This window comes from Pleuronectes platessa, chromosome 18 (assembly GCF_947347685.1).
Source record: "Pleuronectes platessa chromosome 18, fPlePla1.1, whole genome shotgun sequence".
In the NCBI taxonomy this organism is placed as follows: Eukaryota; Metazoa; Chordata; class Actinopteri; order Pleuronectiformes; family Pleuronectidae; genus Pleuronectes; species Pleuronectes platessa.
Genome location: NC_070643.1, coordinates 3224858 through 3238948, shown reverse-complemented (window position 1 = coordinate 3238948; position 14091 = coordinate 3224858).

Sequence of the window (14091 nt, the reverse complement as noted above, 5' to 3'; positions counted from 1 at the left end):
CCAGAGAACGTCTAGGTCTGCTCCTGATGAGTTGGCGGATTGTGTAATGGGGGATCTCCTCCCAGACCTGGATCAGGGCATCAGTGAGTTCCTGCACGGTCTTTGGCGATACTTGCCGGCGTCGGATACACCAATACATAACATCCTATAGGTGTTCAATTGGATTAAGGTCAGGGGAACGGGAGGGCCAGTCAATGGCGTCAATGCCTTCGTCATCACACTCTAGCCACATGAGGCCGGGACTTGTCATGCACCCAGCTCCCACTTCACCAGCCTAAGGTCTGATAATTTCAATTTCATGCCACGAGGAGCGACAAGGACACTAGCAGAACACAAAACTAACGAAGAATTAGTCAGGAAGGATAAAGAGAGAGCAACTGCCTGTGTCAACCACAAGTAAAACCATTCCCGTTTTGGGGGGTTTGTTGCTTCTGCCTCCATTGCACCTGTTGTCACTTTCATTTGCACCAAAGCAGTGAAATTCACAATCACTTCACTTGTACTTCCTATAGGGACAGATTGATATCTCTGAAGTTGAACTGAGTTGATGTTATACTATGACTTTAATATTATAGCATGATCTTAGACAACTTTTAGTCTGCGTTTGCTCTCCCTTGGATCCAGCCTGTTGAGGCCTTTTGTGTCAACAGTGAGAACACACCACGGGATCATCGAAGCAGATGAATAAGAGAGGTTAACTGGGGCCAAAGTGCCATTATGTCAGGGTTGAAACAGAAGTAATGGGGTAAACAGTCCCTTCAGGGAGAAGACAGTTTTCCAGACTATTATCTCTGTGCAAAGTTTCAAAGACAATTATTCTGCTGCTTTATATGGAAGAAGAGACACATAGTTATTTTCTGGCTTCCTGGGGGAGACTTGTAACGATTATAAGGGGACATCAAGTACCAATTTGCAGGCCTATTTTCCCTGCAGGTATGATGGTTGAGAATGTGCGATATTTAAATCGCCACATGAAGATTTTTAGATTCTACACTATATAATTTGTATATATGCAGCCGCCTTCAGAAGTATTGGTGAAACTTTGTTGTCAAAGACAACATTTACGTTTAAGATCAAAAGAAGAAAAAGGGATGAGTTCAGAGATTTGGCTTTTATTTCCTGGTATTTTCATTGAGATGTGTTCCTAGCCCAACAAATGAGGACACAGCCCCTTTTATTTGAACCCACTGTTTTTACAAGTGTGCATAAATATTGGTCTTGGTTTTGGCCCTGGGTTTTACCTGTGTTGTTTTTTCAAAGGATAAACCATCATGACGTGCAGATGGATGACTATGAGAGAAAAACGCAGAGAAAAGAGAGAGAATCGATCAGAGCCATTGCACAAACAACAGGCACAGCCAGTACAACAAAAAGAGATACATTAGTGGTGTTCTGAGCAAGAGACACACAAACAGGTTCAGCAACGACAACAGCAGCAGCAGCTGATAACAGAGACATTGTGAGAGCTGTGAAGAAAAAGATAAATTCAAAAGAGACTTTTAGAGCAGCAATATAATGAACAGGGCAGACCACAAACCACTCGTCAGCAGAAAGAATCTGAAGGACACGGGTAGAATTCATTAAAAAGTACAGAGCTGAACCACATTAGCTCCTGTTCTGGACTTTATAATAATCTACCAAAGGGATTGAAAGAAAAAATGTGGACAAGTAAACGATTTGCTCATGATCCAAAACATACAATTGTGTCTATGAAGCTTGATGGAGGTGGTGCCATGGCTGCTTCAGGTGATGTGATTTCATCCCACCTCAATGACCGCACTTACCAGGTAACTTGGAGAGGATCTGTGTCTGAACCTTGTCCTCTTACTACTGGGATCCCTCAAGGTTCCGTCCCGGGTCTCCTCCTCTTATCACTGCACACCAACTCTCTCGGCTCTGTCATTCACTCACATGGCTTTTCCTACCACAGCTAGGCTGATGACACCCAACTAATCCTCTCTTTTCCCCAATCCCATGTCATTTCAGGCCTAGACTATTGTAACTCCCTCCTGGCTGGTCTACCTGCTAATGCCATCCGACCTCTGCAGCTCATCCAACATGCAGTAGCTCAACTGGTTTTTAACCTACCTAAATTCACTCCCTACTCCGCTCCTCTGCTCCCTTTACTGGTTACCAGTGGCTGCCCGCATCCGTTTAAAAACATTAGTACTTGTGTAACGTGCTGTGAACGGTACGGTTCCATTCTACATCCAGGACATGGCCAAACGTTACACCACAGCCCATCCACTCCGCTCTGAGTCTGCCAATCGGCTTGTTGCTCCCTCACTGCGAGCTAAACACTCAACAAAATTGCGATTGTTTGTTGTCCTTGAGCCTAAATGTTGGAACGAGCTCCCCAATGACATCAGGACAGCAAAGTCTACATATCTTCTGCCGCAAACTAAAAACACATCTCTTCCGACTATACCTTGAATAAAAGAAAAAAAGTTTTTTAAAGTAGCGCTTTAGTAGCACTTATATGACACTTACCTAGTGCACTTTGTAGTTTGGCTTCTTTGAAGAAAATGTTACTTTGTTGATTCTTGTGGTTCTGGGTTTGAACACTCATGGGTGAATGCACTTATTGTTAGTCGCTGTTGATAAAAGGGTCAGCTAAATGAAATGTAAGGTAAAGGTGTAACTCAATATGGGAGAAGCAGAGTGAATTCAGACGTTGACAGAAACATTTTATCTGTCAGTTTAGATAAAAAAATTATCCAAATTTCATCATGCAGTGAGACAATCCCCGCCAATGCACAGCAAGGGATTTCATCTTGGAGGAGAAGTGGAAGGCTATAAAAATGACACATATCCACGTCCTCTCACAGTACAAAAATGAAGCAAAAATGTCCTGGTGCTGTTTACTTGCTCCGATGAAATCATTCAGAACTAGAGTCTAAGCAGCAGTTGATGTGGAGAGGAGCCATGGTATGGATGTCTCATCTGGTATGAATGTCTCATCTGTCAGTAATGACATTTTACCCCATTTTTATAGTAACAAATAAAAAACGACTTAATTGATTCTTGAATTCTGAATTTTGATTTAATATGTCACATACACCAACCATACGCAGTACAGTATGCAGTGAAATGCTTTCTACGACTCTCCTTGACATAAAGATAAGATAAAAGAATAAGCATGTATACTATTTTCAAAGAAAAATATAGTGTGAGGAAGGAAGAAAGAAAAACACATATATATCTATAAATGATATATATCAGATACAGATAAGACCCAATAGTTTATCTGTCTCATTAATGTAAGATATATATTTTCAGATTGTGTTTATGTTTCTGATGTGTGTCTATTTCTACGTACTGTTTTTTTGTATTATGTCCACAGGTTGATTGCATCTTTTGTCCAATAGGTTTATCTAATTGTTTTATATGTTTGTCTAACGTGTTTTGTATTATATGTCCAGAGTTGATTGAAGTCATCTTGTGTAATGGTGTCACGTCTATGTGTTTTCTTACTCTTCCGTGGGCCTCTATCCTATTTCAATTACATTTATTAATTTACAATTGCATGTATTGTCTTGACTTTATTGCAAAAATTTTGCTGCATGCTGCGACTGAGAACAATAAAACATAGGAACAACATCAATGAGTTGTGGTGATGGAAGAACATCTCCTTCCATGCAGCCAGAGGGCAAAATAATATATAATAACATGCAAGAATATAATTTTGTACATTGCAATCTAAATGTAAAATGGATAAGATAATCCTTGATTCGTCCTACAGTGGGGACATTTGCAACATTACAACAGCAAGAGTGCAGTCAAAATCTGAAATTTATACTGTTTCTACAAATGCGTTTGATGCCTTTTTACTTTGAGACCTTGAAGCAGTGCACAAAGCTAAATCTGGCTAAACATACAATCAAACTTATTGTCTGTACTATACATGGGTACCTCAGATCTCTTGCTCTGTCTTTCACATGATGAATATTGCACCGTTGAGACTGAATTTAATAACATGATGTAAAGCTGGGACCAGATGATGAATTGCTGTACCGGGGAACATCTTCCCAGACCCATTTTTAGAGATTACGTTTTATTAACTCTTCTGGATGTCACATCCAGCTAATGAATTAATCAATTATTCATCCATTTTTTAATATGAAATAAGCCGACACAGATAAATGAGGGAGCACAAGCTTTTTTCCCCCCTGAGTTAGAAAGGAAAACCCAGCATCTTCATGGGGATAATTTTGTCCTCAGATCTCACTGTATGTACGTCACTCTTTGTCCTGCTCGAGTTTCTCACAGCCTTTCGCAGTGATGTGTGAGCTGGAGTTTTTCAGCAGTTTCTTCTTTCCTCTTTTGTGTCTCTGCAGGAAGAGTGGTTGTGCACCTCTGTTTTGTTGGAGGATGAGGACTGTTTAGAAAGAGCACTGCATTGTATCTCTGCCCTCTACACTCATGAGCTGAGTATACCCAATCCACAACTCCATATAAATAGTGTCTCAGCTGGGTAGGAGCTATTGATCCCTATTACTGTAATGATGATGACTTCAGTTCATGTTACTCTTTTTTCTATTCCTCTTCTTTTACATCCCTGCCATCTAATTAGGCAATATCCAAGCTGAATTATGATCGCCATGGCAACAGAGTCAGCATGCATTCCTTTGATATCACCCCTGTCCCACAGGGAGCCCCACTTATCACGTTCTAAAATTAGATTTTTTATTAACTCTCTCTCTCTCTCTCTCTCTCTCTCTCTCTCTCTCTCTCTCTCTCTCTCTCTCTCTCTCTCTCTCTCTGTCTCGCTCTCTCAGTGGCACTTTCTGGACACCAATCATTCCTCAGTTATGACCATTATTCAGGTTCAGTGTTGACCTCTGGTTCATTTATGGAATTCTGGGATTTCTGACTATATTAGATCGATCAAACTGGCTCATGATGTTCCAGATAGATTCGACCTATTAAATCATGACTTCACCACTGTTGTCGGGTGATGACTTTATACAGGTAACTTTTACAACAAAAATTATATTTTGTGAATTGATTTTAAAAGCTCAGTTGTGCCAAGTCCTCTTTGACTTTGACATAATAGGCCACAAATCTATTTAGTACACTGAACTACAGCAGCTGCCAATACCAAAACATTGGCAATACAATGCAAAGCCAAATATTTTCACTAAATGTGTTCAGGAGATGTATGCATAGCTTCTCAAAATATGCTAAGAGGAGAGGAATTGACATATATTGGCTTGCTGTTTAACATCGTGTTCAAATACATGATTAAATACATAAATAAATCCCTTGATAAATATATAAACAAGTCAGTACTTACATTTTGAAATAATCTTGGAGCGGTCAGTCAAAACAAATGAATGTGGCAGTGAATATAATAATACTATAATAATATTAACTTTATTTATATAGCCCTTATCTTATAAAGGTTACAAAGTGCTTCACACACAAAAAAAATAATCAATGGCAAAAGATGAATGAACAAAAATAACGGTATTCACTTCAGTTTGGAGAGAGAGGGGGAGACAGATCCCAGGAACAGTTGTGTAACCATTCCATTTGAGTCTCTGTCAGACTGGTTTTTATAATGAAATAATAATAATACTCTTCAGTTGCACTTTGGCGTCAACAGGTGTTTCAGCCTTTTAATCTCAATAACGTTAAAAGCCAAACCCGAGGGTACGCTGAGGCTACAGGTTAATCTGACTGGCTACTGGCTTGTATGGCAGTGCTATGAAAGCCATGTGGCCCTTTCAGTAGATCAGACATCATTACCTCTTAACCTTTTTTAAACTAAACTAAATACTCATAGGCAGCAGAGTCATCATATTTAAGAAAATGTTTCAAAAAAGTAAGATAAATTTAATAAATAAGTTAAACAACCAGAATTACAAATCACATTAGAAATGCTTTCCTATCAAACGTGTTTTGAGCAGTGGTTTAAAGACAGGTGTGGAGTGGACGAGTCTAATCTCTAATCTCTTCAGGCAGGGAGTTCCAGAGCCTCAGGGCCCTGACAGAGAAAGCCTGGTTACATTGAGTAGCCAGCCTTGAACTAGCAAGAGGGGCCAGCCCGTGTTGAGCTTTAAAAGTTATAAAAAGAATGTGAAAATTAGACCCGAATTTAACAGGCAATCAGTGAGAGGATGCCAGGATTGGCGTGATATGAGACCTGCGGTTTTTTTTTAGCTAAGATACGAGCAGCAGCATTTTGAACAAGCTGCAAACAAGTAACTAGGATTAGACTAAGGCATGTATAAAGTGCATTGCAATGAAGAAGTAGCAGGATTTAATAAATCCATTACCGTGTGTTTTAAAGTTCAAATGAAAATAAAATGTGACACCTAGATTTATCACATTTTAAACAAAGCTTAGTTGTCTGTAAAGTAAATCACTTCAAATGAATATATATGAATCATTCAAATATACAGAGTATTGTCAATGAACGATTTAAGCACCCAGTGACTGGACCTGAGTTACAGCAGCAAAGCAAGCTTTTTCTTATCGGCTGCGGAGTATTTTTAACTTGGTGCCTGGTGAAATTACATGATATATAGCAAACTGGGTGTTCCCCACATTAGCATCCGTCTGCAACAATATGGCACATGCGCACTGACAGTTAGAATGGTATGGAGAGATGCGGGGCAGCAAGACACGTGTGGCTTAGGAGGGACTTCACACCTAAACTTAATAGCATGCTGGCATTCAGAAGACTACACTTAATTTGCAGTTTGGACGGAGCAGAATGGTAAATGGATGAACAGAAGTGGAAAAGTGGCAGCAATAACCTGCCATGCTTAATAAACTGCAAAGGGCTCTCAGAGTAGACGGAATTCCGGGCATTCCGTATGGCCTCTATGTGGAGTACTTCCTCTCGACCTCCCCAAACTCACAGCCACATTTAATGTGAGTGACACATGATCAATGAATTGTCAATGATCTTCACAAGTGAGGTTGTCTAAATATATATCCCATTTGCCCGAGCTTAGCTATCTCAAACATAGCCAGAGAGTTGCACGTGCAAGAAGTTTCTCCAATAAATGATCTGATGTTAAATAGACAGTTACTGATACCTTCCAGTACCTACTCCCTTTCACCCTGGCCAACTCAATTGCAGAAGAATGAGCTGATACATTTTTACTATATTTAATTATCCTGAATATTGAATTTGGTGCACTACAGACAAACATGCTGATAGGACACAACACATCATAATCAGCTAACATGCACCTCAATGTCTATGTCAAGGATACAGGGTACTTTTTTTTTTACCACTTGCTTTGTCAGCACTCACCACATTAAAGAAGCACTTCTTCAGTGTCAGATAAGACCATTGAGTAGCACTCAAGCTCGAGCCCAAGAGCTTGAGTGATGCTGTATGGCTGTAGAGAGTCTGAGCTGTTGGGGCGGACCTGCTGGGCACCGCTGTCAGGAGGGGGAGCAGAAGTTATCTCCATCGTTTTCTCTACTTCAGCTCAGTGTTGCCAACTCCTCAGTAAGGAAAGTAGCTATTGGCTGTCCTAAAAGTCGCTAGATGTCGCTAAATGACGTCATCGCCTAATTTGCATAATGTAATGGTCGCTGTAGGACGTACAGAGAGTGAGAAAAAAACACCCTAAATATGTTTAGAACTTAAAATAAGCTTTATTTTACAGAAGCGTATTACATTCACTTCACAAAAAAAATTACTCTGTTTTTCTGGGATAATTATCTCGGAAATTCCGAGACAAATGCCCCAAAAAATAAAAGTGAATGCAATACGCTTCCGTATTCTTCTGTTGTTTCTTTTTTTTTTTTATCTTGCCATTGAAATAGGCCATCACTTCTCAATATAACTTCATGACTTTAATGCTGTATCTAGACCCACATACATAAATCGATTTTGTCCTGTATTGTTAAATGTTAGAATAACAAATTTAATCAAAAGGCTGTTATGTGGGGTGGAACTTCTAGCTCTAGTTCCAACCCTCCTCCTTTGATGTGCACCGCAGGTTGATGTGCGCGGCAGGATGAAGGATGTGCGCCGCAGGACGATGTGCACCGCAGAATGATTTGCGCAGCAGGATCCTGTGCGCCACAGGACGATGTGCACCGCAGGACGATTTGCGCCGATGTGCGCCCCAGGATGATGTGCATGGCAGGATGATGTGCGCCACAGGAGGATGTGTGCTGCACAATGATGTGCGCCCCAGGACGATGTGCGCCCCAGGACGATGTGCGCTGCAGGACGATGTGCGCCCCAGGACGATGTGCGCTGCAGGACGATGTGCGCCGCAGGATGAAGTGCGCTGCAGGATGAAGTGCTCCACAGGATGATGTGCGCCGCAAGATGATGTGCGGCGAACGATGATGTGTGCTGCAGGATCCTGTGCGCCGCAGGACGATGTGCGCCGCAGGATGAAGTGCGCCGCAAGATGATGTGCACCGCAGGACGATTTGCGCTATGTGTACTGTAATGGAATATGCCGACTGAAAAGTATTTAGCACTGTACTGCATTCTGCTGTAGTCCTTACCCAGAGGGAATATTTTGCTGCGTGCAATTACAGTCAACGACTGCAGCATCACTTTGCATAATGTGATGACTCTCCAGTAAAGAAAATCTGAAGTCATCAGACAAACACTAAGTTGCTCTCGACATTTATCACCATTTAAAATCATATGCTACATACCGAGCACAGCATTGAGTAGTATCATTATATATTTTTATTGTTAAATTTTATTCAACCGTTAGTGCATGCAGGTATAGAAAGTTACAATTCAACTCTATTGGCAAATCTTACCCTCCAGCAATGTAGTGAGAGATAAATAACACAAACCATATTACTGAAAGTATTAAATACATACAGACAAAATACTTGTACAAATGTACCTGCAAATTCTGTCTTTATGTGGAACGCATATCTCGAGAACTGTTCAACTAATTGACCTCACACTTGGCATGTGTATTTGGTGGAATTTGAAAATGCAATTCGCTCAATTTTAATGAAAACTGAATAAACGGGCAACCAGTGGTCAGTAGCAATCAGTGGGGCTGGGGCAGATTCCTATCAGCCAGTCTGAGGACCGAGTTGGACATGTCTTCTTCTATATCCTCAGATAAACTACAGCATTGGCCTTCAAATGGGTGAAACTGCAGGTCAATATCATCAAATAGTCCAAATTTCTGTTATCGCCACAACATCCATAAAATCACTTCCTCAATAGCAAATCTTCAAGATCAAGCTCAACGTTTGTTTTGTTGCTGCAGTGCTGCAAATCAAGCTGAATCAGATTTGTTGTAGTTTCAAGTCCTGAACTTGGGTCTGAGGATTGTATTGATTGCTTAATAGATATCTTAAATAGAGGATGTGTAATGTATGAACAAATAAACAAGCCACACGTGAACAGACTTAAAGCAAATTCAGTTTCATTTCCTGAAAAACATGGACAATATAGTCTTCACTGCAGATAAACCAGGTAGGATGAATGCAAACTTTTCTAGCTTCAATCTACACCATAGACTGTTTATAAAAAGCACTGCACACAACTCACTCACTAATCATAAGGTATAATTCTGAAGTGGCTGCAGAGCATTAAAACAGGTCAAAAGTTTGCTTTGATTCAAATTGAGACACCAGAAGCTGCCAAAGATTCTAGTTTTTTTCCCCGTTAATCCAACAATGTTGAATTTGATCTTTCTCCAATTTCATAAATTACATTTAGTCCCACAGTCGAGACGTGGTTGAGGAGGGGGAGCAGTTTTTCCATAGAAGAAGAATTATTTAGTTTGTGAGTCATTGTTAGACTCTCCTCAGGGACGCGGCAGATCACAATCTGAGCTGATCGTTCCCCAGTCAGTCCCAGTGTCTCCTGTCATTGAGCATCATTTCTGATACCTTTATATAATTAACAGGCAATGAAGAAAGAGTTAGTGAGTCATCCATCCATTCAATAATTCATAAAATTTCCATACTGTTAAAACTTTATTCAAGGTTTTTCACTTTTCTCTCGCTGTACCATCTGCTCCTGCCAGACATTTTGAAAGCTGCATATCTGTGCTGCGATGTACTAGTACGTGGGCTGTATAACAGTTTGATACCTAGGTGTTTTTATGCAGTTACAGAAATACTACGAACAAACGTGGACAGTTTGGTCTTAATTAAATAGAAATTTGGAGAAATATGTGTAGTGGAGTGAGACAAGAGGATTGATCTATGTGTGAAGTTAAACTGAGTTCCAACAACATGACTTTAAAATAAAAATAAAACAAAACAGAAAGACACAAGTGTATTATGATTATTATGTGCAATAATGCAATGGATTGCACATATATTATTGTGTTTACTCTTCTCTGTTATTTAAAACTGTTATTAAAAGAGTTTGAACAGGTATTTCAAAGCTTACATGTTACCCAATAAAGACCCTGCTATTGTGTGGCAGAAATAATGGAACATGTATTTATTGAGTGTGAATAGGTGGCAATGTTTTGAGATGGGTTTCAACTGGATCCTCATTAAAGAAATTTCATTTGAAGACATGATTTCTTATGTAAGGAGGTGCAAGGAGGCAAAATAAGGAGCAGCACTAGTTTAGGATGAAAGTTTCAGAAGAAAAATCTTCTTCTTCCATTTATGTACACAAACGCAGACAGTCAACGAAATTGTTCAAACTGTTCGACTTATTTCTTAGCTTCCTCTTATAACAAAAATCATTAAGCAAACATAAATGTTCATATTCTGAACATTTGGCTTTTCCGTGGACAAATCTGCTGTTCAAATTGAGTTGTTGAGGGATGATCGTGTGTGACTTGGGATGTGGAGATTAACTGATAACATTTCAGCCTGTTGTCTCTGACTGCTGTCCCCACATGTCTGAAATCAACCTCCATTGTGCTTGTACCTCAGGCATTGGTTCAGCCTCTCCATCGTCCCACAGGGTTTGATGGTTTGGGGTCTCTGTGGTCTCTCTTCCGATAACACTGTCCACCACTTTCACATGGCACTATAGTCAATGGATTCATTAGTAACAACCAAAACGTTACTCAGAATCAGAAAGTATTTATTGCCAAGTAGGTTTACACCTACAAGGAATTTGCTCTGGTTATTGGTGCATACAATGAACATAGAAACATAAAAACATAAAAACACAATAAATACACACATAAGAAAAGCGATAAAAAGAAACAATATATATTTTCTCACTATTTACTTCTTATTTACTCCCTTTTTCTAATATTTATACAAAGTAACATTTATTTAGACATAAACGTATCTAAATACAATATATATAATAGGTAAAAGATATAAAAAGGGAAGTAAAAAGTGAAATGCAAGATGCAAATGTCATGTCCTCCTGTTTATAAACAAGGAGGACATGACAGGTTCTAAAAATGAAGCCAAATCTTTTTGATCACCCCTTGGTGGCTTGCTTAAGCGTAGGTTACAAACCCCACTTCCTTTAGTTCGGCAGATGGGACACATGCCACTCTTAAAAAAACTATTGGCAGGACCTCCATACAGCAGCTCCATTTCTCTATCACTACTGCACAGACTCTGGCTCCAAAAGACTTCACCAGCGCCCGTATCTGATATTTTGATTTAATTTTTTGTACATTGTGCTGAAGTGGAGTCATGACATTCATATAGAGAAGACCTGGTATGTAACACCAGAAAGGCAAATCACTGAGCCATAAAAAAGTACACAAGCTTTTCTGCATTAAAGGTGAAGCTGCTGCTGAAACGTTGAAGCTCCCAGCTTTAATGTTTTGAAAAGTAACATCACTGAGAACTTCTCCTGGATGTCATTGATGTGAAAGGCACCATGATGCCTTTACTCGCCAGAAGAAACTAACAGAATAACAAATCACAGAGAGGATATGCTGGTGAACTTTCACAGACACACTTTGGTAGTGATGTATTACATTACTGCTTGACATGCTGGTCACACCAGGTCCGATCAAAAAGCTGAAGGGGACATTGTTGGCACACAGTTGCCAACAATCCTTCCAGTCTGGGAAGTGTTACAGACACACACACACACACAATCAGACTGGAAAACACTTTGTTCTTTAAAGCTGTTGCATATTGGAAGTCAACCAGACTGACATACTAAGTCTGCCTATGTTTACATATGTGTGTATGTGGCCCTGAAATTGTTTTACATTGTCAAATTAATGGGACAAAAAGCAAGGTTTTCAATTTAGGCCGAGGTTGAGGTTAAGGTCATGGTCAAGGTTAAGATTTGGTCTAGGTAAATATTAAGATTGAGGTTAAATTTAAAGTTAGGTTTAGGTTTGGTCAAGGTTAAGGTTATGGTTAGAGTTAGGAAAGTAGTAACTATGGTTAAGGATGGTAAGAGTAAGCGCCTGTGCACACCTGGTACAGTATGTGTTTCTGTGACTTGATCACAAGTGGGTTAGGGATAGGGTTGGCTCTATGTACTGTATAGGTGTGAACGCATTCAGATCAGATAGCGATCCAGTCACGCTAGGGAGTTGGTCTGGAGCACATGTGTCCACAATCCGTCCTGGGCCACATACAAAGGAAGTACTACTCAGCTGACATCCTCTGACCCGCTGCAGTTCTCTTGTTTCTTACCACCTTCACATTATCACCACTGATCACCCCATAACGATCAATGCTTTCCTTAAAGTTATAAAATCTTTCTTCACTGCTGCTCAAGATTAATTTAGCTCCTCTCTCTCTCTACGGTCTCTCTCTTTCTCTCTTGCTTGCTCGGTTGTGCAGACACACACACGCTCAGGGCCGGTCTTTCCTACAGGCGACATAGGCGGTTGCCTAGGCACTCAGAGGGGGGCGCCAAAAACTTTTTGGTAGGCAGAGTTTTTTGCGCCCCCTTCTATATGTGGTATGGCCCAAAATATTGTATTTAATTACTTTGACAGTATTTTAAGTAGTTTCATTAGAGAAATCAGTAAATGACAGCAGCGCTCAGGAGGAACGTTTGGAGCAGTTGCACCCCGTCCTGTCTCTTTGGGGGTTCCGCCCACATGCCAGGTGCAGTCTGGATGAGGAACTGAATGGACCGTGTCTTTATTGCTGCTGCATTCATCCTGTATTCTACAGGTTAGTAGTGGGTGAGAGTCACCTACGTTAGCTCCTAAAGCTTCGCTTGATCACCACGAGTGTCATTGAGACGTGTTGTTGTTTTGATTATCTACTTAGACTGGTAAAACTTAGAAACTCCGCTGGGCAGTGAGGGGAGACGCTCGCGCACTAGGTGGGCGGGGCTACATTCGCCTGTATAGGTATTTATTTTACCTGCGCGTCGTCTTGCAGGCGGGGCCTGATAGTATATGGTTTACTTTACAGTGTGTAGTTCAGCTCCGACACACACAGACTCTGTAATTCATGCTTTGTTATTGTGCCTTATAAAGACCAGTTATAATCTAATGTTCAATAGGTCTATATTGTAAATGCTTATATTTCTTTATGAGTGATAATGTATATTAAGATGTTTGGAGGAAAGACACACCATAATAATTGAATGTATGTTTTATGCACTTTAAAATGCAGTTACGCTCAGAGAAATGCTTGTACTTGAAATAGTGTTTAATTTGAATAAGATGCAGTCTGGATGAGGAACTGAAGGCTTTCTGTCGTTACTGCTGCTGCATTCCTGCTGTATTCTACAGATATACTTTGTTGCTGTGGTATCAATTTTGGGACTCATAACATATATCTCCAACCAATATTTTGACTAATATTTTGAATTATATTAGTGAAGCTTGCCTAGAGTGCCAAAAATGCAAGGGCCAGCCCTGCACACGCTCAAACACACAAAGTGGCATCGGACACACTTGTGTACTCAGACTGAGTAAAAGCCGCATTACTTTGTCTTCGTAAATAGATATGACGTACTTGTTTATTTGCATATAGAGATAGTGATCAGATCACAAGATGCATGTGGGACCATATTTGAATGCAAGGTATGCAGGGCATATAAGTCCTAGGAAATCATAACATGGAGACAGGACTGTGTGTGAGTGTGTGTGTGTGTGTGTGTGTGTGTGTGTGTGTGTGTGTGTGTGTGTGTGTGTGTGTGTGTGTGTGTGTGTGTGTGTGTGTGTGTGTGTGTGTGTGTGTGCGTGAGTACACGATCAGCCACAACATTAA